Source organism: Poromitra crassiceps (genome assembly GCF_964638095.1).
Source record: "Poromitra crassiceps genome assembly, chromosome: 10".
Classification (NCBI taxonomy): Eukaryota; Metazoa; Chordata; class Actinopteri; order Beryciformes; family Melamphaidae; genus Poromitra; species Poromitra crassiceps.
Window position 1 is genome coordinate 50,283,166 of NC_139631.1, and position 6,278 is coordinate 50,289,443.

The following is a 6,278-nucleotide window of genomic DNA, read 5'->3' on the forward strand; positions in this document are numbered from 1 at the left end:
TTAGTCGCACACTGTGCGTCTCAGCAGCGCAGCAGTAGCCTATTAGAACTGGGCTTTTACTGATGCTTTCTGAAGGCTATTTACTTGTTAGACTTCTATTTTATTTTCGTTAGGATATTATTTTTTTCATTATTGTTTAATTGTTTTCAGTTAATCAGGCAAGCTTGTCCTATTGGAATTTATAATTATTTCGTATGACATTTTACACAGCTGCAGGGCGCATGGAGGGACAACAGAATTAGGCTATGTTCCCACGGGGGGGACTGCCCCCTAGTCCGACACCTCACGAGACCGATGGTTTTGGGTTAGGGTCTGGGGGAGGTTAGGTTTAGGCGTGGGGGTGGGAGAGGTTAGGTTTTGGGTTAGGGTCTGGGGGAGGTTAGGTTTAGGCGTTGGGGTGGGAGAGGTTAGGTTTTGGGTTAGGGTCTGGGGGAGGTTAGGTTTAGGGTTAGTGAAAAACGGGGAATATAGAACCCGGGGAACATAGAACCCGGGGAACATAGACATGATCCCCTGTCCAATGCCTCTTTTTTTGGACTCGTGAGGTGTCGGACTCGTGAGGTATCGGACTAGTGCCATGGCACCCCCACGGGCGTGTCAGCATGTGTGTGCGCTGCTCTCTAAGCAGAGTGTGTGCATTGTGCACCCGCCCCGAGACACATAGCCTATTATTAGCCTACTAGCTTGCACATTGTGGAGTTAGAGGGAGCACCAACAACATCTTTAAACAACACGTCTTTATTTTAATTTGGTTGGGCTCCACAATCATTTTGAGGATTCGAGGCAACCCATTTAGCAGCATCTGAGAGAGGTGCCTGTCTGAACGAGGTTCAGCTGCCTGAACGTGAACTGGAAGTCAAATCAAGTTTGGAGTGGCGGACCTTATGAAAATCGGAGTGGCGGGATTTCTGAGTGGCAATATTTCTGAGTGCCGATATTTCTGAGTGGCGGAACGTCGGAGTGGCAGCACGTCGGAATGGCGGCATGTAACCCTGACGAAGGTATCCCACACAGATGTAGTGATGTAAAAAACACAATTTACGCAAACATATTTTCTATTATTATGACATATATATATATATATATATATATATATATATATATATATATTTTTTTACCACTCTTTACAACTGAGCATGCAGACAATTAAAATAAGGGTGCAATGCGTGCTTTTGCACCCCTGTAAAACCTGGCCTGGGTTTCCCTCTGTTGTGACAAGCAGAGATAATGGTTCTTTGCAGTGAATGCAAGTGAATGGGCCTGTATTTCGTTGTAAAAAAAAGACGTTTTGAATTATCTCTCCTGTGTCAATAAAGTCTGTTTTTCCACGTTCACACCTCCCCGCCTCAAGTCTACCAGCCAACAATGGATTTTTTTCTTTTTTTAATCTTTGTGATTAATGATTTAATTCCATGTTGTCATGATGGTCATTTATGGTATTTATTTATTTCCTGTCTATATGAATAGTTCATTTGCAAAAAATTTAAAGCCATTCTTAAAATTAGCCCAATAGTTACCACATGCTGATATGCCATAAGCCCAGGGGTCCCCAATTACTTTTCATCAAGGGCCACATTTTGCTGAGGGCACGGGGCCGAATGGTGCCAGCACCCGAAGGGCGGCGGCGCGAAAGATTTGGTGCATTTGAAGCCAGGTTTAGAGGAATAACCCATTTTAAATTAACAGTTGTGATGTCATTATTCAGTCTTAACCACCAATATTTGATCCTTTTCTCACTCACTCCTATGTCACCACCTGCTCTCCCTGGAGGGCTTGAAATTTACTTTTTTTGACCACCTGCCAATATGGCTGCTAGATTTTAAAGTTACCAGCCAATTAGAATTTCCACTAGCCAAATTGTTTCTCTTGAAATAAACCAGAATATGAGTGGGTTAATTTAAGCATAAGTCTCAGTAAGTGATTCTCAAAGCCTGTGTTGAGGGTCACACAACAACAAAAATGCACTCTTGAAGCTAAATAAATCCAAAACCAATAAGTTAATTATTGAAAATGTTACTTCAAACTTCCTCAATGTAGAACAGTCATTTCTTACACATGAGATTATTTTTAGCCTTTTAGTCATCAAGATTATTGAAAAATATTCCATATTCCAGACTGAAATGTTATAAAAGAAGTGGAGTATTGGCCAGAATGACATGAACATGTGGACACTTATTCAGTGTTGAACAGTAATTTCTTACATTACATTTGTTTAGCCTGCATTTAGCCTTCATCAAGATGATTGAAAAATATTCCAGAATCCAGACTGGAATGTTACAACAGAAATGTACCCTGCACCAGTGTTTGTTTAGAGGGGGAGGGGCTCATAGCCAGGTCAACACGGAGAGCAGCGCATATCTTGGCTGTTGCGTTCAGGTGCACTGTATTTTTTTTATTTTTTTGCAATTCCAACGCGGGCCGCACAGGGGGCCATGCTGCCCGCTATTTGGAGAACCCTGCCATAGCCTATCAAAGTGAAAATGATTAGGTGAAAGTTGTAGGCCTAATTACGATCTACAATAATAAGAAATATTAAAAGATAAAATGCTTATATAAATACATACATAAATATACAGTATAGGCCCAATAAGAGGCATAAGCGAAACAAACCCTTAATAGGCTTTATACCATGGTCTGGGTGAATACTCGATTCTGATTGGCTGCAGGGTGTATATTAAAAAGTGATAATGTACACCTAGTAAAGTAGTTCAGTCAAATGGTCTGTTCACCATTCATATCAATGCACCATAGTTTCAACAGAGTATCAAGAGAGCTGTTTGAGCTCTATACCACCGTTAACTCATTGAGTGCCAGCCACTTTTGGAGAACGAACGCTCCCAGTGCCAGAGTTTCAGAGCATTTTCAGTGATTTCTCGAGGCCCACAGAATATTGTGTGATATTACTATGTAAACACCGAACACGCACAAAGAACGATGAGACTCTCTTCTATCATCTGCAAAAAAAAGTTTATTGATACCATTTTCCGTTCTTTAGTTATGAGCCGGAGAAGATAGGTTGTTTTGAGCAAAAAGACACGTTTCAATTTAGAATCTGAGATATTCAGCCTTTTGTAAAAGGAAGCATTTCAAGCACATCATTGACTCTGAAGCTAATATTTTCTGATATAATGACACCTCAAAAATCATTTCCTTCAATAAGAGTGAAAACAAAGGAATTTTGTTTGGCCAAATAATATTTTTTAGCTGCAACCAGCAGCGCTGGCCCCTGCGTGCTACATCTTCTTGCTGGTCTTGATTTACTGCTGGTGGGCATCAGATAGCCTATTCTAGCTTGTTTGCTCTCTATGCATCGAGCCTGCTGCTGCCTGGGTCTGTGTGTACTGTCAATGGTTGTATGCTGTAGTGCCCTGCGTGCCCCACCCCCCTCCTCCTCCTCCTCCATGGTGGGAGGAGTGTCTCTGCTGCTGTTTGCTCTGAGTTTGCTCTGCACTGAAAAGTGCGCTGCATCCCCCCGCTTTTTTACAGTGTGTCGCCGGCTCCCAGCTGAGAATAATGTAACTTTTCAGAAAGACGCTGGTGTCGGCAACTAAATCATATGGATGGGCTATCGCAGCGGACACGGATGGGGCTCAATTGTGGCAGCAGATGACTGCTGTTCACAGGCACAGCTAACGTTATGCTTCATGCATATCGATGCGATTTCCGTTTCCCCATGACTTCTTCTCTCTTTTTTTCTCGCCTTTCTCTAATCTGGAGAGCACTGTCGCCACCTAATGGGTCCCTAAAATAGGTTTTACACATTCAACAGCCACCATACTTTCACAGGAGATGGATCTGGCTTTGATGCACGTCCCACTGTCAAAAAACGCAATTGACGAACATACTCGTCCTTGGCACTCTACGTTACTAAACCAATTGACGAACATACTCGTCCATGGCACTCAATGAGTTAAGGGTTAATATGGCACTTTTGTAAGTTGAGAAAAAAAACGAGCCGGTCAAAGTAAGTATTTAAATCACCCCTGTGTGCTCAGTTTATCAAAAATAACTCTTATTTACAATTTTGATTTTTGTTTTGGAGATTTCCCTCCTGACAGAATCTTCATTGCGAGCAGAGCGATCTATAATGGAGAGTTCCGACATCTCCATTCACTCCTGTAGTGCTCGTTATTTGGATTGAATTTAGTTGGGTAAAATAAAATATTAACAATCAGAAAATTATTAATATTTCATAAAATTATTAAAATATCAAATACGTAATCCTTGATAAGGATTAACCTAGGGGCACCACCTGCTTGATGTTTGCAGGACCCAACTTTAATCACAGTTAGTCTATCTGAAGTGTGGAGTTTCTAATCCTTAAGCAATAGTTTACCACAGTTATCACAAAATCACTCTGAAACAGTTGAATTCTATTAAAGTTGACACTATTTATTATATGTAAAATAAAAGGGAGGTATTGGCAATACAATCAACGAATTTCATTTATAACTAAGTTACATTCTAAAACTCATCAATGCACTGGAGGAGAAATGTGAGGTCAGTGGATATTCTCTGCATGGAAAGTGTAAGGCACCGGAAGAACACCAGATGGCAGCAGAGTGTGTGTGGTGTGTGTGTGTGTGTGTGTGTGTGTGTGTGTGTGTGTGTGTGTGTGTGTGTGTGTGTGTGTGTGTGTGTGTGTGTGTGAAACCAGCCGGCCTTGACACAAAATGGCGGACGCGTTGGCGTTCGCATGGCACAAAATGGCGGACACGTTAGTGTTTGCTTAGAACAAAATGGCGGACACGTTAGTGTTGGCTCGGCACAAAATGGCGGACACGTTAGTGTTTGCTCGGCACAAAATGGCGGCTAGCCGGTCAGTGGAAAGTTGTGTGTGTGTATGAAAGGGGAAGGTTCGTGCACGCACCTAACGCACGTGCCCGTGGGTGATAACCAACGCTGTTTAGATGAAAAAGACCGCGAGGTGCTCACTTCACAACGGCTAGAATTAACCGGCGTTTAACTAGTGAAATGAGCTCAACTCCTCAAAATCCTAGACCCGCTCGGCGGATCGGTGAAGAGCTAGTGACTAGCGTTTATACATTTGGATTCAGTTAATGCATATGTAAGCACAGTTGCATCCAGACAAAAACAGTTCACAGATTTTCATTCACAGTATCACATCAGTCAATTATATATATATATATCCCTTTTAACTCTAAACAATTCTAAACTGCCCGGACGTGAGTGATCAATTCAAGTCTTACTTGGCGTGCGCGCTCAGTCCTGCACACGCGTGTGCAGCGGTTTGTTGCGTGCGGTCTCGCGGGGTTCCTCCGGCAACGGAGGGAGGGTCTGGTCCAGCGCACGTCCGCTGTCCAGAGCAGGAAGGAAGGGTTTGAGGAGAGCAGACGGTCGATCTCAGCTGGCCACGCTGAGGTTCTTTGGTCTGCTGGGAGGCGGCGATGCCGGCTTCGGGGCTTAGGAGAGGAGAGGATCTCAGAGCTAGCTTAGCTCTGGGCAGGTAGCACTAGCCTGGTTGCGGCGATGCTGTTTCAGTTGCGAGGAGGGGGAGGTCGACTTCTCTCGAGGTTCATCACACGTCCTTTCTGCAGCTAGTAGCTACGTAGAACTTGTCAACAGAGGAGGGGGTTTGAAACCCTGTCTCTCTGTGTTACCGCAGGTCTTGTCTGTAGCTGGGGCTACTTAGGAACTGAAGATTTGGGGCTCCAACCCTGCATACAGTGGGGTGCAGGGCGTGTCTTTGTTGTACATCAGCCACTCCGATTGGCTCATCTTATCTCACTTACAGACAGGAGAGTTGGCTGTCCTTTGTCACTCTTTGATAACAAAGGAATGGCTCGCTTCCCTGCCGTTTTATCATAGGTGTGTGAGCTCAAATGGCCGGGTGCTTGGAATGTGGGGGTTTGTGTTCCCTCAAATGTATTACATTCAAACATACATGTCCCACTCCAAATGTCTATGTTTACTCCAAATGTCTGGCCCAACACTCCAATGGACCAGTTTTTTACCTCACAAAAGTTACAAGAAGTAAGGTCCTGGATTAAGCAGGGCTATCAAGTTACAACAAAATTGACCCTTTGTGATGTACTTTGAAAGGGTCAGATGTTAAAAAAATTCTAGTTGTATATTATCAGCTTTATTTATGCATCCAAACATACCGCAAGCATGGCCGTATCTAGCTATGAGGACGGGGAGGTCCGGACCTCCCCTAATATTTCAGAGAAAAAAATAAAAAAAGCTGCATGGAAAAGCATGAAAAACATGGGATCGCTTTTATTTTGAAACGAAAGGCAGGTCAGGCAGGAAGTCAT